The sequence below is a fragment of the Callithrix jacchus genome, chromosome 2, assembly GCF_049354715.1.
Source record: "Callithrix jacchus isolate 240 chromosome 2, calJac240_pri, whole genome shotgun sequence".
Lineage (NCBI taxonomy): Eukaryota > Metazoa > Chordata > Mammalia > Primates > Cebidae > Callithrix > Callithrix jacchus.
Window position 1 is genome coordinate 66,782,052 of NC_133503.1, and position 26,535 is coordinate 66,808,586.

The 26,535-nt window shown below is 49.8% G+C and overlaps 1 long non-coding RNA gene across 2 annotated transcripts; it reads right to left on the minus strand.

Annotated features, from left to right (window-relative positions):
* Window positions 1–16,065: 16,065 nt before the first annotated feature.
* LOC108590548 (uncharacterized) lies at window positions 16,066–26,362 on the minus strand. 2 transcript variants are annotated; one of them, XR_001910123.4, is made up of 3 exons: window positions 26,151–26,362; window positions 24,734–24,810; window positions 16,066–21,015 (listed from the first exon to the last, which is right to left on the minus strand). It is a non-coding gene; the product is annotated as an uncharacterized LOC108590548 (long non-coding RNA). The 2 variants fall into 2 exon arrangements; XR_004739507.3 differs by lacking the exon at window positions 16,066–21,015 and adding an exon at window positions 22,664–24,558.
* Between the last annotated feature and the right edge of the window lie 173 nt (window positions 26,363–26,535).

Consider the following 26,535-nt stretch of genomic DNA (forward strand, 5'->3'; position numbering starts at 1 on the left):
CTGTAATCCCTGCTACTCGGGAGGCTGAGGCTGAGGCAGGAGAATTCCCTGAACCCAGGAGGCAGAGGTTGCGGTGAGCGGAGATCGCGCCATTGCACTCCAGCCTGGGTAACAAAGCGAAACTCCGTCTCAAAAAAAAAAAAAAAAAGAAAGAGGTAGGAGCCAAGGAACACAGGGGAGCCCAGAAACAAGAAAAGGCAGGGAACCAGATGCTCCCCTAGAGCCTCCAGAGGAACACAGCCCTGCCCACATCTTGACCTTCATCCAATGACGCCATGTTCTGACCTCCAGAACTTTAAGAAATTTTTATTGCTGTAAGCCACCGAATTTGTGAAACTTTATTATGGTAATAGATGGCTGGGCTCAGTAGTTCATGCCTGTCATCCCAGCACTTTGGGAGGCCGAGGTGGGAGGATCACTTGAGGTCAGCAGTTTGAGACCAGCCTGACCAACATGGTGACACCCCGTCTCTACTAAAAATACAAAAATTAGCTGGGCGTGTTGGCATCCCTCTACCCCGCTACTCAGGAGTCTGAGGTAAGAGAATTGCTTGAACCCAGGTGGCAGAGGTTGCAGAGAGCCGAGATCACACTACTGCACTCCAGTCTGGGCAATAGAGTGAGACTCTATCTCAAAAAAAAAATGAAACTATTAATAATATAGATATTTACATAACTGACCAGTGCTGTTGGAAAAATAAATAAGCAAATAATATAAAATAATTATGCAATGAGACACAGAAGGAGAGATGAGAGTTGGGGGTATGGGGATGGGGGAGAGAGAGAGAAATAAGCTGGAGGTGTTAATTCCTGGGGCATTGGCTCCTGCAACTTCTCCTTCAAGAGCTAACCACATATTCTTCCTCAATTATGAGGGAACTCAATCCTCTTTCTGTTTACTCTTGTTTGAATTAGGTTTCCTTAACTAGCGCCCATAAGTCCTGACTCACACATAGGTTTGTGGTGAGGGAGCTAAGTGGGACGCCATCTACCAAGTCCAGTCTCGCCTGGGTGGAAGTACAATCTCATCTCTCATATAAGTTCCACTGCTGATCAGGCACGGTGGCTCATGTCTATAATCTCAGCACTGTGAGAGGCTGAGGCGAGGGGATCACCCGCGGTTAGGAATTCAAGACTAGCCGAATATGGTGAAACTCTGTCACTACTAAAAATACAAAAATAAGCTGGGCATGGTGGCACTTGCCTATAATCCCAGCTACTAGGAAAGGTTGAGGCAGGATAATTGCTCCAACCTGGGAGGTGGAGGTTGCAGTGAGCTGAGATCGTGTCACTGGACTCCAGCCTGGGCGACAGAGCAAGACTTTCATAAAAAAAAAAAAAAAAAAAAGAGAGAGAGAGAGAGAGAAAGTTCCATTTCCTCCCTTTCCCCTCAACCTTTCTTTTCACCTACCAGACTGGAGGCTTAGGGGACTTGGATGGGGAAGAGGGTGTAGGCTGCTCTTTTGTTTCTTCTTGCCCTCCCTTAGCTTGTACTACAGGGAGCTGCAGCTACCTGTTTTGGAGATACTGCCAGCCTTACCCTTCTTCTGGGCTCAAGAAAGAGGAGGAAGAGGGTTAAGGACACATGACTCTGCTTGCCCAATGCTTTTGTCCTTTCAGGCTTTTTGCGGTCACTGCCAAATTTGCTGGCCAACACTTGATGAGGCTTTGAAGGCCTCAATGTGGAAGGTGCTGGAGTGGCTCTCACAGGGGCACAAGTGTGGGACCTGGAGGAAGAGAGGAGTGAAGCCCCCTGAAGTCTGCATTTAGCAGATGAATGACTCCAAATCCCTCAGATTTTCTCTTCGTGCCTTCCTGTCTTCTGCTTAGTTAGCATGGGAGGTATGGGAGAGGATTGAGGTGGCTCTGCGGTGTCAGTTCCACCCTTCTTAGTAAATCCTTAAGGATAGGCAAACCTTGTCCATCCAAGAGCCCCGGTCAATTGGCCCTGTGCAACCACCTCCTAGGCCCGAGCTTCAGATGGCAGGGAACCTGTCCACCTCATCACCATGCCCATGACATGGAATAGTTGCCAGTGTGTGTTTATGCGATGAATAAATGAGGGCATTAGTGGCTTTGCAAGGGAGAGAGATCAAAAGAAAATGAGCTGGGTTGTATCCTGGGAAAAGGAACTCGAAATATTAATCATCTGCCAGAGATGGAGACAAAGGATGGAAAAGCCAGTTGTCACCACACACAGCTGAAAGCAGGAATGGGAGAAAAACAACAGCTTCATGTTTATGCTGCTCGGAGTTTAGAGTATTCAAGAAAACGTTACATGATCTCCATTATCTCACTTAATCCTCACAGCCATCCTTGGGGGCAGGTACTATTAATCCATTGTGCTGATGTGCAAACTAAGACTCAAGAAGCAAAGTGCCTTGCCCAAGGTCAGACAGGTGGTGGGTCTGCTGCTCCAACTCATAGCTGCCCCTGGAAATTTCCATGGCCTCAGGATGCCACCATCAGCAAGAATCCCAGAAATCATTTAACTTACATGGAAGACTCATCCTGGCAGCTCTCCTCGGCTATTCTAGGAAGTCAGACAATGCCAGGGCAGCTGTGTCAGAAAATATCTCTGCCTTGAGGTTTGAAGCTCTAGGAGCTCCCTGACCTCAAACCATCAGAGCTTCTGAAATGACTTAAAGAGACAGCTACAAGCATCTCCAACAGAGGGAAGATGTTTCTTGAATGCTCTTTTTTCCTTTTAATCTTACATTCTACTTGGCTCGCTCTCAGCCCCTACCACTGCCATTCAATTTTTTTCTTTTAAGACAGTCTTAAGAATGGAAGAAAGGTGAAGTTGCTGAAGCCGAGTGGGCACATGGGAATCACTGTTAGTTTCTCTACTTCTCCCTAAGTGTGAACATTTGCCCAGACTGAGGGTCTATGACAGGCAGGTTTGTGTCCTGTGGTGGAAGGATGCTTGATCACTGGATTCTCATGTAGCCAGGAAATATTATTCTGAAATCTGTTTAGATCAAGGGTCTGCAGAACCACACCCTATGATTGGCTGACTATTTTTGGAATTAAAGTTTTATTGGAGCACAGCCACACTCATTCATTTAATCATTAATTTAGTATCTGTGGTTACTAAGCAGATCTGTGAAGGCAGAGTTGAGTAGCTGTGACAGAGACCTAATGGACAGTGAGTCTTAAACTATTTACTAACTGGACTTGTAGAACATGTTTGTCTATTAGATAAATGTGGTTTAGACTGATGATGATGATAGTGATGATGATCATCATCATGACAATGATATTGATGGTGGGGATGATGACAGTGATTATGATAATGATGTAACTGACTTACCTTAAGGCATGCCAAGAAATGCCTGAGTGCTTCCTTAAACCAGATGTGGACTCAGCAGAAAAAGGATGACAGCTGGGTGTGGCTTTAACTTCTCCTGAGGGGATCTCCTGGAAGAGGCAGCTAGCACTAAATAAAGGGATGACCAAGAGACAAGGGCCCAAGGGGAGACTGAAGACTGCAAAAGGAAAGGCATCTCCATCACAGAAGTTCCAGCAGAGGAGCCCCCAGAGAACCCACAGAAACACCTTTGATGGAAAATCTCAGCTTTAACACCTTCCCAAACCAGAGAAGGCAAAGCTGCCTTGTTGTGTCAGAAATGTCTCTGCCCCTTTCCTCTCCTCCTTTCCATCCTGAGTGGGTAATGAAAGAGCAGCTAGCAAGTGCAGAGGAGGTGCAGGTGCAGTCAGCAGAGATTACTGGTTGACCCCACCTGTCCCTTCCACTGAGGTTGGCTTTAGCTGAGGAAGGGGTGGAGGAGCAGCACCTTTACCTTTGAGAGGAGAGGGAGAGATTGATTAGTATCATGGAGGGACACTGTTAGCTCCTGAACTGAGGCTGTGGCTGGGGACTGAAGTGGCTTAGGTCTGCCTTGGCCACACAGGAGGGAGGGGCAGGAGAGGCATGGGGACTTTCCTTCTAATTCAGGAGAAACAGAGAAAGGTGGTTTTTGACCACCCTCTGCAAGCCATTCTTGTTCGATGTAACCATTACAGTGATAACAATGACAAGAGATTCACAAGGACCTCTTTATGGCACCAGAGTAGTCTCTCCATCTTGTGCACTCCTACCCCTAACCATAAAGTCTATGACTTTGAAGACAAGAGTCCTCTGACCTCACCCATCTGTCCATCCTCCTCTCTCGGTGGCCTCCCTCTGAATTTGAAGCTTCAGCCACATGGATTGCATGCCTTGACCTGAAATTGATATTCTCTTTTTTCTTTTTTCCCTTGGTACCAGCTCTTACTTGTACCAAGCGCCTTTCTCTCTCCTTCACCTGTCTGCCTCCTCGTCAACTTGAAAGACTCTCTGATCACCCAGTGTATCATAGCCACTTCTTCCTGTCTTATTGGTCACCCTGTGTGGCCCTTATTACCATCCAAATAAGTCACTAGTGTGTGTAAACACGTTTGCCATGAGTCTGCCCAGGCCTCTATTCGGGTCTCACTATGCTCTCAGCGCTTAGCCGAGGGCCTGACACACAGCTGTGCTTTCTACATACAATCTTTCGTTTTCAGAATATTGCTTCACATTATTTTAAAACAGTGCAGGCCAGACAAAACTTATCTCTAAGCTGCATTCATTGCACAGCTGCTTGTTTTGGATGGATGTTCCAGGAAGCTTTCTGAAATCCGAAAGTGGGGGCAAGGACTCATGGCCTCCAGAGCTCAGGAGACCACAGGGAAAGGCCTGGATGAGAAGAAAGTGGGCAGGAGAGATAAGGAGTTGCCGGAGGACTAGGGAGGGCCCCAGGGAACCCAACTCCACGAGCAAGGCTCTTCCCAGAATGCAAGACTCGGCCTAAACACCCTCTGCCCAATGACAGTCTCTGCTGCTACCAAGGACAACAGTCCCCAGACTATTCCAGCTCAGACTCAGAAGGAATTCTGCCTATGAAAACAGAACAGCATCAAACTGGGTTTATGATGCATGACCAGGTCCCAAAATAGTATCCACGCCGCCCCCCTTGTCCCACTGGAAGGCTCCGTGTGAGTTTCTTTATTTTGAAGTCACTGTCTGCAGGCTGCTCTAGCTTCCATTCTTTTTCTTCATCCTGCACCCGCTGCTGGCTAACTCTCAGCAGGAAAGCTGTGAACTCAATTGTTTTTTTTTTTTTTTTTTTTTTTTTCAGACGGAGTCTTGCCGTGTCTCCCAGGCTGGAGTGCAGTGGTGCGATCTTGGCTCACTGCAACATCTGCCTCCCAGGTTCAAGAGATTCTCCTGCCTCAGCCTCATGACTAGCTAGGACTACAGGCGACTGCCACCACCCCCAGCTAATTTTTTGTATTTTTAGCAGGGACGGGATTTCACTATGTAGCCAGGATGTTCTTGATCTCCTGATCTCATGATCTACCTGCCTCAGCATGAGCCACTGCGCCCAGCCAAACTCAATTCTTAATTAAGTTCCCTTGCTGCAAAAAGTAACCACACACCCTCCTCCCGCTCCTCGCAACACACACAGAGGCGCCCCTGGTCTTTTTCTCTGTGCATCTGATGAGGTTGGATTGGAAGGGAGAGGGAAGAGATGAAGAGACTGTTGCTCCATGTCTGTTTTCTGTCCTTTATCCTCACTGAATTACATTCAGGTCCATGTAATAGACTTTTGAATAGTGACAGACTGGACTTCAACCTCTTCCACTTACCCACTTGCTATGTGTCCCTGGGTAAGTCACTTCACCTCTCTGAACTTCGGTTTTCTCATCTATACCTTTATGTCATTAAGTAGACACCTAATTAAATGGTAGTGGTCCAGCAAGGTGGTCCTGCTGGCCCCCACTTTACAAAGGAGAAAAGTGGCTGGGAGCACCTCAGTGACTTCTCCAGCCATGGCGGGTGTTATGGGTTCCAGCCGGGCTTGCAGGTCCCCAGTCTTGTTAAAATCTGACCACTTCGTTGGTGTTTCCCACCAGGCCCTTCTCCTGTGTCTCGATTCTTCCTTCCTGAGCCCTCCTTCCTGAAAGCCCATCTCTCACTTTATTCTTTGACCACTTTCTCTCCTCAGCTACCCTGCTTGCTTTCAATTCCTTGATGCACTGTGCTCCCTCCTGCCTTGGGCCCTTTACACATGCTGTTGTACCCTCTCCCCGGATGCAAGGCCACCTCCTTTCCCCCATGCTGTGCCCAGTGCCTCCTTATCCCTCAGTGCTCTGCTTAAGCTTCTTTTCCACAGAGAAGCCGGCCTCCTTGGGCCCCAGAGGTATTTCTCCTGTCTCCTTCCACCTCTTACCTTTGTAATTAAACATGTAATTAAATATGTGTGGAAGGATGATGATGATGACAGCTGTCACATTAGCCTGTGAACCCCTCGAGCACTGAGGTTTCACACTTCTTATCCACCATTTGATCCCTGGACCTAGAACTATGCCTGGCCACAGCAGGGGCTCCATTTGTAGTTGTCAATATACAGAAATAAATGATTGCGTGGAGAGCTGAACCTATCCTCATGCCCTCTGAAGGGAATCAGGATGGTCTCACAGACCACCCCATCTCTCAGCCGGGGCTTCCGACAGCAAAGAGCTCAGCTGCCCCCGACTCCAGGAGATGGCTCTGAGCCTCCACCACGTGCTCCCAACACCCTGCAGATGAGCTTGCCTGGCAAATGGAAGGAATCGTTAATTAATAAGCGGCTGGCTCTCTGGAAAAATACAGCTTGTACAAAGGCAGCGTTTTGAACAGTGGAGACCCAAGGCCATTTCTGCTCCCCCTACCCCCACCCTGCAATGCCTCTCTGGCCTCCACTCCCACTTCCCCACAGGCACAGGGTCCTGGGTTCCAGCAGGGGCCTCTCACATCAGCCCAGGAGATAAGGAGTCTTCCCTTTGTCCTTTCCCTGACAAGTTAGCCTAGCTGGTGGGTTCTGTTAGCCCAGGGCTGAGCTTCCAGCAGAGCTGCAGTTCCTGCAGTGCAGACACTGTAGAGAGAACTGGGATTTGGGCAGCGGAAGGGACAGAGCAAGTGGAAGGAGCTGTGTGCTGGGGGCTTCAGGTTTTTGTCACTTTTAGGAGCAGGGAAAAGGGTCCCACTGTGTGTTGCCCTTTTTCAAAACAAAACAAAACAAAACATATTATCGTATCAGGGAAATTTTGGAAAAGAAATGAAAAAAACGTCTCTTACAAAGTTAGCACACTACAGGTGCAACACGGCGTATTTTGCAGGCTTTGTGCACAGGCAGTTCTGGTTTTGCATAGCTGGGGTCCTGGTGCAGAAGCTGCTTTGCTTTCACATTTCTTTTTTCATTCGAGGTTTTGTGTGAACATTTCTTGGATGGTGCTTCTAATGATCAGGGTCTGTCAGGGGCTTCAGAATGCGGCTTCCCCTTTGTGGCCTTGCTCTGTCCCACCTGCCAGTCCCTTCTCCCACCATTCCCAGATCTGCTACCCTGACCTCCCCCAGGCCTTCTGTGTTGGTCCTGTTCTGGCCAGGGTCTGGTGTGTCGGGTAACTCTGGACAAGCTACCAAACCTTTGTGAGCCTCTGGACCCATCACTAAACTAGAGCACAGTCAGAACAGCCCCTCGGAGACGGGGCAGCTCTAAGGATTAGCTGAGTGGGTTTGCGGCCCATGGCTCCCATAACATATAGCCACGAACTGTGTGACTTAAAACAAGAGAAATGTATTCTCACTCAGATCGGGAGGCCAGGCATTAGAAATCGAGGTGGCAGCAGGGTCGCTTCCTTCTGGGGCCTCTAAGGAGAAAGTGTTCAGGCCTCCCTCCCAGCTGCTGGGGCTGCTAAAATCCTGGGAGTTCCTTGGCTTGTGAAGGTGTCACTCCAACCTCCACCTCCATCTTCTGATCCTCTTCCTCTCTGTGTCTCTCTGTGTCCTCTGTCCTGCTTATAAGGACACCAATCATTGCATTTAGGGCTTTACCCTAAAGCAAGGATGATTTCATCTTAAAGTCCTTGACTAGTTACAGCTACAAAAGCCCTGTTGTAAATAAGGTCAATTTCTCAGGCAGACATGAATGAACCCACTATACTAACACAAAACGAAGGAAGTGGACAGCACCGAGAAATTAGCACTAGCCATAGCAGAGACCAGAGATGCTCAATAAACACTGAACCCACTAACAGGTCTGCTGTGAGGGTTGCCTTCTCCCACCCAGGGAGAGAGCGGTGAGCAAGGCTGACCCCTCGTCTCCCATGCTGAAGTCAGAGTCCCCTGACAAAGCACACGACCGGGTCCCGGTGGGGTTAGGTGGGACATGAAATGCAGGGGGTCTGGGGAGGAGAAGCAGGTATCCTTAGGAGCCCTCAAAAATGTTTCACTTTACTTTAAAACAGAAAGAGAAAAGTGACTCTGATCCAGCCTGAATTATATGTGTCTTTACACCAATGCAGCTACAAAACATACTTCTTAAAATGTTTTTGAGGAAGGAGGTCTATAAAGGCAAGTATGCCTGAGGCCCATGAAAGTCCTAGTAGGGGTCCTGACTCCTGGGGAGGCCCAGAGTGAGGCATTTGCATGTGTTGCCCCTGTTCATTCCTTGGTGATGTAATTGGCATCACTGTCCCCATTTTTTGGGTGAAGGAACTAAGGGTCTATGAAAATTTGAGTTGTACCAACCCCAAGCCAGGAGAGCCTTTGGCACACTCTAACCTGGCCCCCAGGAAGGGGGCCCTGCAAGAGCAGGCACCTGCAGGGCTGCACTGAACTCGAATGGAGCTGTGCCTGCAGCCTGGCTCTCCTGGCTCCCTATCTTGTGACTGTTCTGCTCGCACCTGGCTGACCTAGAGGGGACGTGTCTCTGTCACCCCTATCAGCATGCTGGCTGCTCTCTTGATAAATCCACTACCTGATCTAGAGGCAGGCTGTGTCTTTGCCAAGTCCCCAATGACCACTATGGAGAAAGGACATTGCAAGTGGTCAGGGATGCTCATGCTCACTTGCACCAGCCCTCAGGGAGGCTGGCTGAGGACCACGTCACTAGAGGATCTGGTCTTGCTTCTGGGACTAGTGGCAGAGTCTGTCTCCAGAGGTAAATGAGTCTTACCTGGTCCCCCGCCTGGAGGACATACAAATGAATGCAATGGAACCCCTCCCCTTCAGGAGTCCCATGCAGGTCGGGGAAGCAGACTGGAGAAGCCACTGAGGGCTTCCTGGAGGGGGTGGTAGTCCAGGTGAGACTGGAGTGATGACCAAGAGACAGACAAGTAAAGAGAGTGTGTGTAGGACAGGGCTTGGAAAGCACACAAGTGGAGGTCAGGGAGGAATGGAACATTCTAGATTAGGGAGCAGCTGCAGACTCTGATGCAGAAAGACTAGGACAGGGAGCCGGTGGAGAGAGGCTGGAGGAAAGGCCAGAGAGGAGGCAGGGGCCAGGTGACACGAGGCTTTGGGTCCTTTATCAAGAACTTGAATTTCATTCTGTGTACAATGGGAGGTTCTAGAAGATTTTAAACAGGGGAAGGACGTGCTCCAACCGATGTCTTTCTAGGGTTCCTCCGGCAGTGGAGATCAGATTGGAGGGGAGGTTGGAGGGGTGAAGGCGAGGTGATTGTTGTTAGCTGGGTGGCAAATATTGTAGGCTCGGCCCACAGTCCTGGCAAAGAAGATGCCAAAAAGCCAAAGTATTTTTGGAGAAAGAGTGAGTCAAGGAAGCCTCCACGAGGAAGGTGGTGCTGAGTAGGGTTTTGAAAATTGAGTAGGAGTTTGCTCAGCAAGCGAAGGCTAAGGGGTTTCTCCTGATGATGAGGCCAGCATGTATGAAATTCCACAAGGGTGACTCTGAGTGGCTGGATGGTGCTGGAACACCACCAGTAAAGGGGGGTGTGATGGGAGGGGAGAGCCTCCAGTATCATGCCCAGAGCTCGGGCACTGTCTCATAGGCAGTGGGAGCTCTAGAAGCCACATCCTTAGGTCACACATTTAATTGCAATGAATGGACTGGGAAGCATTTTACAGGTGGAAGGCATGAATGAATGACTCAAATACACTGTAAAATCCATCTTTAGAAAATCGAGAACAGATGATGATGCCGGAAGGAACATTCCCAGTGTCTGGTGATTACTCTCTCTACTTGTTCCCTCTGATATCTCAGGCCCCAGGGCAGAGGCCGTGGCAGCAACCAAGGATGAGAGAAAACTCCACAGGGAGAAACAGGGAAGGCGAGATCACACCCAACCCAAAGGGGGTGCCCCCACCAACACGGGGGCAGGTGGGCTGAACAGCCATCATCACAATGACAAATTTATGAATTTTAACAGAGAAGCATTTGTCTTAACATGCATAAGAGAAAAGTACTCATCCAACTCATTATTTACATATGGCGTTGCTAAAATGGAACTAAATGTATATAAGAAATGAGTCAACCTAAATAAAACAGTAAGTAAAAGATTGTAGAAGATGACGTTGCTGTAGTGTAATAGATAATCTGGGAAGCACTGAGAACACTACCTCCTGGGGCGAGGGGGGCGTGGCGGCTGCAGAACTGTCCATCAGTCTGCCTGGTGGGGCAGAGGCAATCTGAGGGGGCTGGAAAGTGCTGCTTTGTAAATAGACAGAAAGGGAGGGATGCCCATAGATGCCGCTGGGATTCAGTGCAGCAGTGAACTCGCCTTGCTCACTGTAGTACCTCCAGCACAGTATTCCTGTACCCGGCTGGGTGGGTGTGCTGTGAGCTCACTACACTTTCCACCTGCCCCTGAGGTATGAACTCAGAGACAGCTGGCAACGGGGCTCTTTTCTGCAGAGGCTGGTCTCTAAGTTGCCGTCATGGATTGACACAGAGGCCCTTTTTACTGGAAGGACCAGCACAGGGTACAGAGGCATGGGCAGCTGTCCTCCCACCCACACAATAACATAATCGTCATAGTGATAATGATGCACATGTCACAGCTAGCAAATTCCCAGCTGGGGCCTGCTCTGTGCATTTCACATGCACTCCGTAATCTACTCCTCATCCAATCTAGTGAGGTGGGCACTTTTACCCTTTTTCTACAGTTGAGGAAACGGAGGCTCAGAGAGGTGGGTGCATTGCCCAAGGTCACAGGGCTGTGGCAGAGTTGGAATTCCAGCCCGAGACTGGCTGATTCCAGAGCCCAGAGCTTGCATGAACAAGCTGGAAGCAGTGCTGCTGCAGCCCCGAGGCCAGGTTGGGCTGCACATGTGTTTGGTTTGGCTCGCTCGGTGTTTAATTCTTTCTAATTGGCTGGCAACATCTGAGGACTAGAGATTTCACATGAAAACCAATCATTCTGGCTTCTCTAAGCAGAGCTGGGCCATCCAGCCACCCGGGCCTGCCTCCTTACCTGGCCCCATGCGTGGGGCTGCCCTGGGAGCCAAAGCCTTTGGTCTGTGCTTTTCCACAGGCCCTGCCAGTCCCTATTGTCCCTCTCACCCACTCACCTCACCCACAACCCATGGGGCAGGTATGTGCCTTTACCATGGTTGGCACTGGGACAGTCTGAGCCTCCGGAGCGGGAAAGGTCTGCTTGGCCTCCACACGGCTTTGGGTCCCACTCAGCAGAGCCTGAGCATGAAGCATGCCCTGTGTCCACATCCCCAGTGGGGAAACAGAGGCCCAGAGAGAATGAGGAGCATTATTTTCTTATTGTTCTGTAACATATGAATTTCCTGCCTAAAAACAACATCCATTTCTTCTCTCACAGTTCTGGAGGTCAGAAGTATAAAACAGGTCTCACTGGCTAAAATTAAGGTATCAGCAGGGCTATGTTTCATCTGGAAGCTCTAGGAGAGAATGCTTCCCGTCATCTTTTCTAGCTTCTAGAAGCTGCCTTCATTCCTTAGCTTGTGGCTTCTTCCTTTATCTCCAAAGCCCAGAGGCACACATCTTCATATCTCCCTCCAGCCTCCCTTTCAGGAGGGCCTTTGTGAGGCCACTGAGTACCCCTGGTTAAACCCAGATATTCTCCCAACTCAAGACCCTTGCCCAAGGTATGGTGTGAGTAGCAGGAATAGCGGGCAGGGACACTCAGGGCAACATTCTCCTCAGTTCTCCTTCCAGATGCCTTCTTATGCACTGCCCTGCTGTTTAAATTCTGATGTTTTTTAGGGAACTGAAAAAGGCAGGTGCAAAGATTAGGATAAAAGCCAAGTGAGGAGGCCTCCAAGTTGCAGGGAGCGAGGACATGGGTGTTCACTGGTGCAGCACAAATGTGACCCATAATAAGGACATTAATGGAAATAGCAGCTCTGAGGCCCTTGGCCCTGCCCCTTTGCTCCCCAGATTCCCCCATCACCCTGGCAGGCACCTACCTGCATGTCTCCCATGCCTGCCTCTCTCAGAACCCAGCCTCCCATGAGCCTTTCCTGAAATGCAAATCTGAACATTTCCTTTCAAACCCTCCCTGGCCTCCGGATCAAATCCAAGGTCAGTGCCCAGCATTCAAAGGCTCCATGGTTCGCCCGGCTCCCCACGCCCTGCCGCCGCCCTCCGCTACTGTCTCTGCCTTTTGATCTAGAGAAAGCCCTGGCTTGGGGGCCAGGAGCCTAGTGGTTTTTTTTGCCTTGATGACATCAGGTATATTCCCATTTCACATACAATTCTCATCTACATGAAACCAAAACCTTGTGAGTGGCTGGTCCATTTCTCAAATGAGGAAAAGTGCCCAGAGAGGCCAAGTAGTTTTTCCCACATCACACAGCTAGTAAGGGGCAGATCAGCAGTCTCAATTCAGCTTTTTTGTCTCCCCTGAGGCTGCTCATGGGGCTCTGAGCCCAGGGCCCGGCCTGCACCGTGGGCTTGACAAATGTGCAGAGGGCATGAGGTCAGCGGGCTGTCCCGAGTGGCTCACAGCTGGGCCTCCAGCAGCCTCCTGTTGGGAAGTATCGTAAATTAAAAGCCAGCAGTGTGGCCAGGCTCGGACGGTGTCCCTGGTGCTGGAGGAATAATTCATGGCACAGAACTGCAGCTGGAGATGGCAAGGCCTGCTAGGACTCAGCTCCTGCCTTGTCTCGGGACACAGGTTGCAGCCCAGGTGGCTGTGTGGACCTGGGTGGGTGCCCTTTCCCCACCACCTGCTGTGAGGCCAAGGCCAGTGACGTCCCCTCTCTTTGCTGACCCCTTTCTCTCCCTCCATGATTTCCTCTCACTCATAAATGGAGACAGTCTGAACTGATTCTACAGGGCAGTGTATAAGGGGGTGCCTCAGCAGGCATGGGGGCTCGTAAGGCCCCCAAACCCACCGTTCAGCACAGGCAGGTCATGAGCAACTCAAATTCACTGCAAACCCTCCCAGCCTCTCCTCTGGGTGTAGCTAGCAAGGCTCCGGCTGGCAGGGTCCCACAGAATACTTTATTTACCCGTCTGTTGGTGTCATTTTCATAACTCCGTTAGCAGGAGGAGGGGGCATGACCAGGGAAGCCCACACAGTGCCCGGACATTTTAGCTTCAGCCTGGCTCTCTGCTCCACTTGGTCAAATTCCAGCTGTGTTCTTGGCTCACAACACACCTACCGTAACAGCAACCTAAAAACTCCAAAGCCTCCTCCCTCCGTCACCTTTGCCTTCATATGGTACTTTTCACAGAGTTGACTATCTTTGTCCATTCCATTTCTGTTATTAACACACGCCAGGTATTTGCAATATACGTATGTGTAATTTCATCTTTATAAACCCTTTAAGCAAATACACTTTGATAGACTTCTTGATTAATTGGTATCAGACATTTTCCTTCTTTTTAGTTCCAGCTCTAACTCGGAGCTCAGATTCATTCCTTATCTGTAACATGGGATGGGGATGGGGATGATATAACATACACCCTCAAGGATGTTTTGAATTTTCAGTCATTCGTTCAACACATTTCATTGAATAGCTACTATGTGTCAGGCAAACTGCTATGAGCAGGAATAGGATGGTGAACAAAATTAGCATGGCTCCTGCCTGGATGGCGCTCAGAATTGAGGAGACAGGCAGTGGCAGTCATGAGAAACTATACGAGAACATATTGTGTCACCCTCTCAGGAAACAGGCTGGGGGCTGTGAGAGGGGGCAGGAGAATGCTTCAGAATCAGAGGGCAGGGGAGGGCAAATGGGGGTGGGCGGGTTCCAGGAAGAGTGCAGAGCTCTGGGATGCCCCCCAAGAGGATGAGCTGGTGCAGGTCTTTCCCCAGCTCTGGGCCTCAGCTTCCTCATCTGTGGAATGGGCGTGGCAGCATTTCAACTTTGTGGGGCTTTTTGAAGGTGAAATGAGGAAAGGCACAGGAAGGACAGTTTCCAGCTGGTTGTAAGCTTCAGTGCAGGGCAGTGCACACTCTTTCCTCTGTGTGTGAGGAGGCCTGTGGGCTGGGACAGGAGGTTGGGGTTTGCAGCAGCATCCCAGCTCTGCTGATTGCCAAGTTGTCGCAGAGGAGGCCCCCTTCGGTGTATAGAAGACTTGACGCACAGCTGCCCCAGACCAGGAGAAACATGGGAGGGTGGGCATGCCTGAGAGGAGCCCCCAGGACCCAAGGGCACCCCTGGGAACCCACAAGGGCTTGATCAGCAAGCACCAAGCTGGGCCTCGGGGGACAGGGGCGACTCAGATGTAGTCCTGGCCCGAGGAGGTTGCCGTGGGCGGATGGAGAAAGATCCAGTAAACTAAACGGACGGTCCCAGCCCCCAGCCCGGTGTGGCCAGCATGGGACAGACACGGCCCAGGAGGCCGCGCAGCCCGCCTGTTTCTGCAGGTGTCTGGGCTCCATCTAGACGGCGCTGGGATGCTGGAATCTGCATCTGCGCTGCACTGGACGCTGTGGAGACTTTCACCCGCTGCAGGGCGGGGGCTGCTGGAGGGGCGGGCGGGGGCTGCTGGAGGGGCGGGCGGGGAGGGTGCGGGTCTGCGTGCGGAAGCCGGAGGAAGGCTGCGTGGGCGGATCTTCGAGCGAGGCCCGGAGGGACCGCCGGCTTCCGATCTGCCAGTCGAAAAGGGAAAGGCGGGCGGCAGAAGTGGCGCAGGCGGCAGCCGGGGCGTGGGGGCCTATGCGGGTGCCTGGGCGGGCGGGGTGCGAGCCGGGCTGCGCCGGGATTGAGGCGGCCCCGCGGCGGCGTCGATGGCCGCACGCTGCCCCCTGGCGGCCAGGCGGCTCCCCGCAAACGCGAGCTCCTTTGTTTTGCGGTCCCGGCTTTGGCGGCCCAGGCTTGCTGGAGAGTCTGAAGCCCGGACTTCCAGAGAGGATGGCCAGGAGGCCGGGGCCGCGCGGGGAGCCTGGGGAGCCGAGGATCCAGTCCCAGCCCTGCCGCTCGCTGGCGGCGAGGCCCGGCTCCCCAGCCTGCTCAGATGCAGTCTCCCGCTGCTGCAATGGGAGGAAGGCCGCACCGGTTCCCTGGGTGTGGGGCGCTGATTGTGGGGTTATTTGTGCACACGTGGCTTGGAAGCCGGTCGAACCTCCTTGGGGCTTGCCCCACCCGGTTTCCCCGCACAGCCACGTCGCAGTTCCTGCACCAGCTGGCGGGGCCTTTGTCTCCCCCTCACCCTTTGTCAGCACTATTAAGAAATCCACTCACACGCACCCTTTTGTGAGATTGAGTAGAATTTTAGAGATTTGGGGGCGGGAGGCAGGCATCCCCTGCCCCTCCCTCCCCACCCTTCTTTCCCTTTCCCATTCTCTCCTCAGCCCTGCTCGCAAGAGTCCCCCCATCCCGCCACACACCTTGCCCTGCAGCCATCAGTGTAGAGAAGATGCCCTCGGGCCTCCCCCTTCACCACCACCACCTCCCCCGCGCTTCTCAAGCAGAGACCACCCTGGTCCCTGAAGGAAGCTGAGTGGAATGTCTCACGGAAGCGTGTGGGGTGGATCTGTGCTCAGGACCACCTTTCCCCACACGGTCTGCCAGATCCACCCTGCAGTCATCGTGTCCTTCTTTAATTTGGTCATGTTATGTCCCACCAGGTACAGGAGGAAGAGACAGAGAGAGAGAGGAGGCGTGGAAGGAAGAAGGAATAAAGGAGGGAAAGAAAAGAGAAAAGGAAAGGAAGGAAGGAAGGAGAGAAAGAGAGGGAGAGAGAGAAAGAGGGAGAAAGGGCAGGAAAGAAAGAAGGAAATGAATGAAGACATTTGCTGGGGCAGCCGTGACAAAGTATTACAGACGGAATGCATAAAAAACAGAACTTTATTTCCTCCCAGTTCTGGAGGCGAACAGTCTGCCATGAAGGCATCAGCAGCGTTGGTTTCTGCAGAGGCCTCTCTCCTCTGCTTGCACATGGCCGCCTTCTCACCGCATCTTCACGCCTTTCCTCCTGTACCTGTCTGGGTCCTAATCTCCTCTTACAAGGACCCCAGTCATTTTGGATTAAGACCCACCCTGATGGCCTTATTTTAACTTAATCACCCCTTTAAAGTTTCTAGCGCCAAATACAGTCACATTTTGAAGTACTAGGGGTTAGGGATTCAGTATAGGAATTTGGGGGGCGTGACTTAGGCCATAGGAACAGACAATCCGCATTGGCTCCTGCCAGTGTTTGGGTGCTGCAGTGGCTGGACAGTGGCTCAAGGACCCAAAACAAAACATAACTGACGACATGGAAAAATCAGGAGATTTCCCGGGAAACCTTGGATTTTCCTTTCCTCTTGACAATCGGATCCTGGGTTAGCATTCAGACTGAGTGGAGCCCATTTTCAGAGGGTGTTCACTCTGTGGTCCACTTCTCTCACCACTGTCACCTGCCCAGGAGCTTCAGGGAGTGAGCTGGAGACCCAGCTGTGGGAAGAAAGTGTGTGTCTCAGTCCCGGTAGGCTTGGCTGGAGAGGCAGTGTTCAGAGGATCTGGGGATGTGGACTGCACAGTGGGGGAAAGCTGGGACTTAGGCAGACCTGGGTTTGAACCTGAGCTCTGCTATCTGCAAGGTGTGTGTGACTCTGGGCATGTGGTTACCCCTCTGGGAGCCTCAGCTTTTCCTCTGTAAAATGGGCACAGGGATGCTTACTGCCCAGAGCTGTGTTAGAATTGAGTCAAGTGAAGTAGTTGATGCCCAAGCCCTCAGTCAATGCCCATCCCAAGCCCACCGCAACCTCAGTAGATTTCTTCAGGCATGGAGCTCACTTGGGCAGTGGTTGTTTTTTCTCATCCCTCCTCCTCCTTAGTGCTCAGCAGGGGAACCACATCTTCAGATAGCCGTTAAAAGTCAACACATTCAGTGGGTGGCAATGGGTGAGTTCTGGGCTCAGACTCAGGAATCTGAGATTCATCCAGTCCCAGCTTTGCAAAATATCTCCATAGGCAAGTGGCTTCTTCTCTTACCCTCACTTCCCCCTTCAGAGGAGTGAAGGCAGCAGGAATGCCATGGCTGGGGTCAGGTGGGGAAGGGGAGCTGAGATTTGCTGAATGTCCCCAGATGCTGAGTGCTCTGTGTACACCCAGCATATAGCAGGTTGTCACCAAAAAGGCCCCATCCCTGCTTCAACATCACAGCAAGCTAGGTATGTGCAATGGGCTTGAACCTCTTATTCGTAGAGAGAAACTGAGGCTCTGACCGGCCCGAGTCACATAGATTGGAGAAAGAAGGAATTTGACCTAGGAAGGTCCCGTCCCAGTAGAGTCTGTAACTCTCCCTCAACAAAGCCACCTACCGAGAGGAAGGGCAGGGACACCAGGAGCTCCATTTATGGGAGGTCTGCTGGGTTCTTCCCAGTAGATTTTCTTTGACCCAACCACCAGAGATTCTGGAATGAGTTTAGGAGATAAGCATTCTGTGTGTCCCTAAGGAGAGGTGAGTCTGTTTTTGGAGGAATTTGGGTCTGGAGTGGACTTCTGTACATGGGTATTTGATCAAAATCCTTTGATTCTGAACCAATCCTTCAGAGCACATATGTGGGTTAATGGGAAGCTTTTCATTCATTCACTCACTCACTCAGTCCTGCATTTACTAATTCATTCATTTGCTCGAGATGTATTTATTGAGTGCCTATTAGTAGTGCCAGGCCAAAGGCTAGTGAATAGTGCCGGGCAGGGGCTTGGAGAGAACAAAACCAAGCCTCTGCCTTTTTGGAGTTTCACAGGTGAGGGGGCACGGTGATGGCATTAAACCCATCATGTGGCATTGGGTGCTAAAAGGAAGCAGACAGCAAGGTGAAGGGATGGAGACCCGAGGAAGCACAGGGGAGAACAGCCTTGAAATAATAGGGAAGGAAGGAGCAGCTCTGTCCTGGTGGCCGTAGCAGAGACCGGGATGAATAGAGGAGCCACCTTTGGCTGCGTGGGGAAGGGTGTGCCGGGCACAGGGGACAGAAGTACAGAGTCTCTGAGGCATGGATAAGAAGGAGGTGGTGAGGCCCTTATAGGGCCAGGTGAGGGCTTTGGATTTTATTCCATGTGAGTGAGACAGAAGCCACTGGAGAGCTCAGAGCAGGGGACAGACAGGATCTAACTTCGACTTTAAAAGACCACTCTGTCAACTTGGTGGAGAGTGCAGCCAGGAGGTCCCCAAAGCCACTGGCTTGGCCCAGGTGTGCTGATAACATGACTCACACAGGAGGTGCAGCAGTGGTCGGGCTGGAGGTGGGGCGGCTGCCTTTGAGGACAGACTGGCAGGAGTGAGGCACTGAGGTGGAAGTGTGGCTTGAGCCTGAGCACCGGGAAGGGTGGAGGTGCCAGCTGTGGAGGCTGGGTCTAGTGTTGCCTCTGTGTCGCCAGCCTATGTGCCTGGAACTCACACCTGCCTTATTCAGTCCTCAGACAGCTCTACAGGTTGAGATGACCAGCACCTGTTTATTTTATAAGACATTGCAAAGGAGAGGCGACACTGGGCTTCGGGCAGGAGCTGGGAGCAGAGCCTTGTAGTCGAGCAGTTACCCTGTGGGCCTCTGCCATCCCACCAGCACTCCCTGGGCTCCAGGCCTCCAGTCAGTCCTCAATACTGGTGCAGTGGCTGGCAGTGTCCCCAGCTCAAAGGTGAGAAAGCCAAGTTCAGGAACTGGACATGACTGCCTGGCTGTGGCCCTCGGCACTGGTGGCCTCTTTCCAGGAGTACAGCAATGGACACCAAGAGCTTTGCAGAGGAACGACCACTGCCTAAGTATGGGTAAGGTTCAGGGCACCCCTGCTGCAGCTGGACGTGGGACAGCCTCTCCCGGGACAGGTCCTTGCCATGTTGAGCTGCTGCCTGTCAACAAGCGGCCACCTCTGTTGCTCCCCAGCATTGAGCCCACGAATGAAGACCCAATACCTCCTTTGTGAGTGTGTGCCTGTGTGTGTGTGAGACAGGGGGGTGGGACATTGTAAAGATGCCCCGCCTACCCTCCCCAGTGCCAGACCCTGCCAGGCAAAAATGTGTGAATCCAGAGGAGGAAACTGAGGCTGCATCAACCCTGCCTTCACAGACTGTGAGCCCATGTGGGCAAAGCCGGGGGCTCACAGAACACCATTGCCCATGGCCTGGCGTACATTTGGCGTGCAACAAGCATGAGCTGACTGGAGACATTAGTGTATTGCTTATTTGTTTTGAAGGATTCTGCGTTCGCTGTGTTACTGGATCTCACAATAACTCTGAAGTAGTGACTGCAAGTCGCATTTTACAGGGGTTCAGAAAGGGAATGCTGAGATTGAGCAGCCTGCCCAGGTGTGCAGGCGGGGCTGGGGAGGGCAGATCAGATCCCGTTGCCAGCTCTAGACCCCTCTTCTCTCTCCATTGTTTCTGCTGTGCCAAATGAGGAAGGGGAGCCTCATGGCATCATTTAGGCCAGGATTCAAGGCCCTCACTGTGTGGCTTTGAGACAGCCCCTTTCCTTCTGTGTCCCACCTCTAAAATGGAAAATTATAGTTCAAACCTCAGATGGTGAGCACAAACACTAACAAGACCCTAACACACTGTGTCAAATAATCACAGGAGCTGCCCTTCCTGGGGGATCAACAGGTGCCAGGCACCTTTCTAAGCTCTATCAATGGGGTACGGGCATCATGTCATGTAATCATCGCAATTCCCTGTGAAGTTGACACTGCTATATGCCCCGTTTTGCAGGTGAGAAAACCGAGGCTAGTGGTGTTTTAACTTCTGATACTGCTTGTAAGTATCAGAGCCAGTTGGCCTGAATGGTAATATGCTGAATGTCTTATTGTTATCCCTGCTTTTGAAATCCATGGGTGTAAGAATGCTAAGGTTTGATTTCTTCCTCTCCCTGACCTCCACCACTAGGGAAGGGTCCCCGGGGAAGGGGTCCCAGGACGCTGAGGGCTGAGACACTGGCTGTCCACTGCTGACCCTGGGAGCTCCTCCCAGCTGGGCTTGGCTGGGCAGATGCCTTGCCTGGGGCAACACTGCCTCCCAGTGGCGAGGATGCAGCATAGCGCTGTCTCAGGTTCCACAGACCACAGTATCCTCAGGAAAGGATGTTACTCCCCGCCAGAGACCAGAGACCTCTGGCAAATAAGAGCTGAAAGGTCCCCTGTGTGCTCTAAAATTATCTGTGCCCATGCATTTCCCCGGTGCAAAGAGTAAGCAAGTATTTGAGTGTAGGCCTCTGGAGATGAAGCGGAAGCGGCATTTCCAGTCCTGTGGCAGTGACATGCTGAAAAAGGTTTAACAACCGGCTCTTGAGGGGAGGAAACCCTGCTTCGCAGCATTTGCCAATTTCTGCTGTGCAAACGCTTCCAGCGTGGCCAATTTCAAAGAACCAGCACGAGGTCACTGAACAGAGTTTACAAGAGATGCTCACCATCAGCTTACAGCTGCAGCCCCAGCACCACCCACACTGAGAGTCTGTCTGAGGAACGTGGTGTTCTTGGGGCCTCGGATCTCACCCGGCTTGAGGTTAAGCGTCCTAAATATTTTTGTGTGTGCGTGATCATACATACATTCACATCTACTGGGTTTTTTTGTTTGTTTTGCTTTTTTAACAAAAGGCGAGATGGTGCCTCATGCCTTTCTCTGTATCTTGCTGTTTCTGCTTAAGGATCATGCATGGGCAGAAGCTGCAGGCTCTGGTGCCAGACTTTGCACTCAAAGGAGTACTTCCATAGCTCAGCCACATTCCATTCAGGACCGTGCGGGCGGCTTCTATGTTTTCTGTTTCCACCTTCCGTGCTCAACTATGCATCTTCATCCTCATATTTCTAAATATAAGGAATAGTTTTAAAGAGTGAGGTTACTGGACCAAAAGATGTTTGTGGATGTATAATAATTTCCAGAATTCCTAGCAAGATGGTTGTAGCAATTAACACTTCCACACCAGTATATGAGAATGACATTTTCCTACATCAGAGGTGTCCCACTCTTTTTGAGCCCTGTGAATCTAATGAGTGAAAACAATATTGCATTTTCAAAATGTTGCATTTTTCTGATGACAAGTAAGATGAATTTGTCTTTAACTATCCTTTGTCCATTTTAGATGACTTTTTTTGTAACTTATTAATTTATAGGAGCTTTTCATATACTGAAAAATATTGATTCTTTTGGTCTTACATGCAATGTTTCCCCTCAAACCTTTTGACTCTATGATTTCTTTTGCTATACAAAAATTTAAGCATATTGCAAAGGCAACCACTTCTACTTCTTAAGGCAACAGGGTTTCCTGTCTTGCCTAAGAAGATTCTCTCCATTCAATGCTATTTTCCTAAATGCCTTGTTATTTTTACTTTGTTTTTTACATTTTTATTCTTAATTCACTTTGAATCTTCAAAAAAAAAAAAGGTGTCAATATAGCCCAGTTTAGGTTTTCCTTCAAATATGCAATACCATTTATTCTCACTAAAATAAAATGGCAATGTAAATATTACATTTCCATGTAAACTTGAGTATGTTTGTCAGTATTCTAACCTGTATCTTTGTTCTCTTGTGGCTCATTACCCTGTTTCGTCTTTGTTGTATGCTGTGTTGGGTTTTCTTTTGTTGTTGTTGTTGTTGTTTGTTTCTGTGGTAATGCCATATGGTTTTTATTATGGTAGCTTTACAGTAAGTTTAGATGTTTTCCCTTGTCAATAATACATTGCATTGCTTTGACACTGGTTCTTTCATAAGAACTCAGAAATGTTTTCCTTTTCAAAAATATTGGAATCCTAACTAAAATTGGATTGAATGTATGTGTTAACTTGGCAATAATGAACATTTCCGTGGTTTTTCATCTTCCTATTTAGGAGTCTAAGATTTCTTTTGTCTTATTCTCAATAACACAGTTAGCTTTAATCATACAGGTGCTGTATTCATTGTGTTAACTCTGATTATATATTTTATAATTTGTCTTTTGAAGTAAATAATTTCATTTCTGTGTTTCCTTTTTTATTTTACTTCTAAATGGTTAGTGCTGATGCAAGAACGCCATTGATTTCATCAGGACCTCCAAAGAAAGGCACAACTGAGAAAATTTATTTCCCAAATCTTAGCTCAGGTCAATATGAGGAGAACTGGGCTTCATTTGGGTCCAGCTGGTGATGAGAGTCGAGATCACTAGCTCCCATGGCCCCCTGGGCCTCGGGCAGCTCCTCCCAGCTGGCCCCTTTTCAGGGTCCTTGCATGGCCTGCTCAGGAGGCAGCATGATGAAGGATTGTCTTGGCTGAGGGGGTGAGGCATCCAACTGACCCTTCCTGTGTGCTGGGTGCCTGCAGCCAATACTCTGACTCACTCTGCCTGCTTTTCCAGCTATAAACCAGGGATCATAAACTTTGACTCCTAGAGCTTCACACAGCATAGGAGTCCGGTAGAGTTCCCTTTCTCTTTCACTTCCTTTAATCAGACTAAAGCTGATCATTCACTAGCACCCATACCTGCACTTCTGCAGTTTGCCATCACTGTAAATCCACACGTCTTCAGGGCACGGTCAGAGGCCTCTGTGTAGGGGCCTTCCCTCCACATCTACTGCTGGCATTGGAGTGGACCTGAGTTCTCTGAATCACTGTCTCCTACTCACCAGCCGCAGAGTTGCCCTCCGTCACTGAGTGAGTGCAGAGCTGGTTTCCAGGACAGTAGACCCCCTGACAGACAGATGTGAGAGGACACCACCTGCATCCAGCCCTGGTCTTTTCAATCCACATTCCCTGAAATGACTTGGGCTTCTCTCCTTGCCTTTGTGGAGCTCAGATAAAGCCTATGGTGGCTTCAGGAGAGTGGATTGTCTCCCTGCCTGCTGGAAGAGGCTGGAACGACCCAGGGGTTTCAACCATGTTGGATGCCACTCTTGTGATTTTTCCCCTTCCTTCCTTCCTTCCCTCACTCATGAGCTTACTGAGTCAGCCTGTTATTTGCTAGCTATTTAGGGAGCACTGCCAAGTATTCTAAGCTCTGGATGAGACATAAAAGGATTGTATCAGTCAGAATTCTTCAGAGAAACAGAACCAATGGGAGAAATGGATAGATAGATAGATGAGGTTTTTTTTTTTTTTTTTTTTGAAACAGGAATTACTCAAGAGACTATGGAGGCCAAGAAATCCCACTATCTGTGATTCGCAAGCGGAGAACCAAGAAAACTGGCGGCGTCATTCATCCTGAATCTGAAAGCCTGAGAATCAGGATGCTGATGGGGGTCAGCCCTGGTCTGAATCTGCAAACCTGAGAGCCAGGAGCACCCATTCCCCAGGGCAGGAGAAGACACAGGCCCCCACTCAAACAAGGAGAGCAAATTTACCCTTCGACCTTTTTTCTATTTGGTCCCTCAACAGAGTGGATGGTACCTAACCATATTATTCAGCCTATTGATTTAAATGCTAATCTCCAGAGACACTCTCACAGACACGCTCAGAAATAATGCATCCCAGCTATCTGGGTATCCCTGAGCTCAGTAGAGTTGACACATAAAATTCTTCATCACAGGGGTGGAACCTTGGACACTTCATCACAATAGATGTTTGTCAACTGAAGGAATGAACATCAAGGTTCATACCCTCAAGGGAAGCACAGCAGAGCTGGTGGGCCAGAAATCAGACCTCCCGTGTCACTGGTCAGGGAGAAGCTGAGGGTGAGCCCAGCCCGTGGAGGACGAGGTGAGGGCAACAGTGAGAATGAAGGTACTGATTGGGGCAGAGTGGTAGGTGTGGGAGTCAGAGCTGAGGGTTGAGTCTGTCACTGGCTGTGAGACCTCGGGTGGGCCTCTCTGCCTCCCTGCATCTCTGTTTTGTTATCTGTACAGTCAGGCAGGGCTGTGTGGAAAGGGCCTGGCTCAGGAGTGCAGTGGTGGGAGGCAAGCCACTGAAATGCTTCCTCACGGCCAGGTATGATTAAGTGTGGCTTTCCTCTTGCTCTTCCCAGCTGAGCTTCTGAGGGTAACCCTGCAGCTGTCAGGGCTCCTTCTGCTCCCTCCCCAGACAGGCTTGTTTTCTTTCTCTGGGGTTGGTGGGACCCTCTCTGTAGTTTATGTGCCGATAATCTTCTTGTCCCTGGCACCATGCATCCATCCTCTTTCTTGTTTTCTTTTGCTGATGTGGATTTTTCTTAATTTTTATATCCATTATCATTTTGCTTAGATTTTGGAAGGGTGTGGAAAGTCTAAGTACCATTCCCCACTAAGAGGCACCAGAGCTCCTTGTAGTAAAGCTGGATTGTCCAACTCCCGGTCTGGAGCAGGAAATGTACAAGACGAGTCTGGAATCTCTTGTCATGCTGGAATTAAGACGTGATCAAAGACTTCCAGGAGAGAGGGTCCAATTTGAAGGGCCCCTCCACTGTCCTAGGATGGGATAATTTTAGCATCAGAAAGAATACTGGCTGCAATGGATTGAAATGCAGCAAATGTTAAAAGCTATGAGCTCATAATGACACTACTAGTTCTTTTTGGAGGGGGTTAGGGTACCAGTTCATTATCCTAAAAATTGATAAATAAAGGGTAAGAATACAATACTTACCTTGCCTTCCCTCTAAAGACTATAGCTCAGGATAAGAAAAGAGTTGATGAGAGGAAGTTCTCTTTCGAAGGTCAAAGCTAACACATGCAGGAGGAATGATAAAATGGAAAAATTAGCCTTTTATAATACCAAATCAAGCACTCTATCTCAGTAATGCTCATGAGTGTCTGCTAAGACTCACATGGAACAGACTAATGTGGTCGTGTATGCTTGACAGATCCTGCAGACACGACCTCACACAGAACGATTTTAACAACACCAAAGGAGGATGCCCAGGCACGATGCACCCCTTACATAGTAGGGAGTACATGAGCTCCACCTGGCAGGTATTTAATTTAACCAAGAATTTAATCAAGCTTCTAGAACTAAGTTTCCAGGATATATGTGGGAGAGATGAACAGGTAAGCAACATCAGTCAATCAGTCAGAGCCATCATGTAGAAAATTCTACAAGAAAAATGTTACCCAGTTTTTCAGAGCAATTAATGACGGTCAGGTGTCAGATGGAGAGAATCACTGGGGCTTAAGAGAGAATTAAGCGACATCAAAAAATGCAGTTTGAAGGCCAGGAGAGGTGAGTCACACCTGTAATCACAGCACTTTGGGAGGCTGAGGTGGGTGGATCATCTGAGGTCAGGAGTTCAAAACCAGCCTGGCTAAAAAGGTGAAACCCCATCCTTACTAAAAATAAAAATAAAAAAAAAATAGCTGGGCATTGTGTGCTTGAACTTGGGAGGTGGAGGTTGAACCTGGGAGGTGGAGGTTGCAGTTAGCTGAGATCTTGCCACTGCACTCCACCCTGGATGACATGAGTCATCTATCATGTCTACTCTATCTCAAATAAAAAAAAAAATAGTGTTGGATCCTTTATTTGGATTCTAACAAACCAATTGTTGAATGACACTATGGGGAAAAAATGAACATGGACTGGGTATTGAATGCTACTAATATTACATAAATATGATTTATTCATTGGATGTGATTATGGCCTTACATTTTCAAAAAATCCTTATGTAATAGGAATTCATACTGAAAATAACAGCCCAGAATTTCTGCCTCGACATTAACTGATATCCTGGTTCTCCTTTGGTGAACTTCATTCTGGTAGCAACATCAGTGCCCACATGGTTGGGAAGGCGATGAATTTGAGCATCTTTCTCTCCTTCGTCTGCCTCACAACCCACCTTTCATACTCCTCTCCTTCCATTGCCTACTGATGTTCAGGCTATATCTACTTCTTTTCATCTCTAATCCATCATTCACATCCAGGGCACCTCCTCACTGGCCCACACCCACTGTGGCTCCCTTTCTCATTTATTCTGCACAAAGCAGCCAATATAAGCTTTTAAACTTTGGCTACATGGCGCAGAATGACACAAGCAGCTGTAACAAATAAACTCTAAAATTCTATGGCTTACCGCCAAAAAAATTCTACTTCTTTCTTCTGTCACTGATCATCCGGTGTGGGAGGTCCTGGTTGGTAGGAGACTTCCTTCCATGAGAGAATTCAGGAGACTGGATGCTTTACATCTTGTGCCTCACCTTCTCCTAGGATCCTAGAATCCTCTGCATCCTGTGGCAGAAGGGGAAGAGAGTGCCAGGAAGGCACGCCTGAGTCAGAGGAACTGGCACCGGTCACTTCAGCCTGCGTTTGTTTCATGGTTGAGGACCAATCAGGTGGTCTGCTCTGGAAGCAAGGCAGGCTGGGAAATGTAGTCCTCGGCTGGGCAACTGTCTCCATGGAAACAAAGCCACTTGTGGAGGCCGGTGCATGAGGTCATAGGTGCGGAGAGCTTAGAAGCG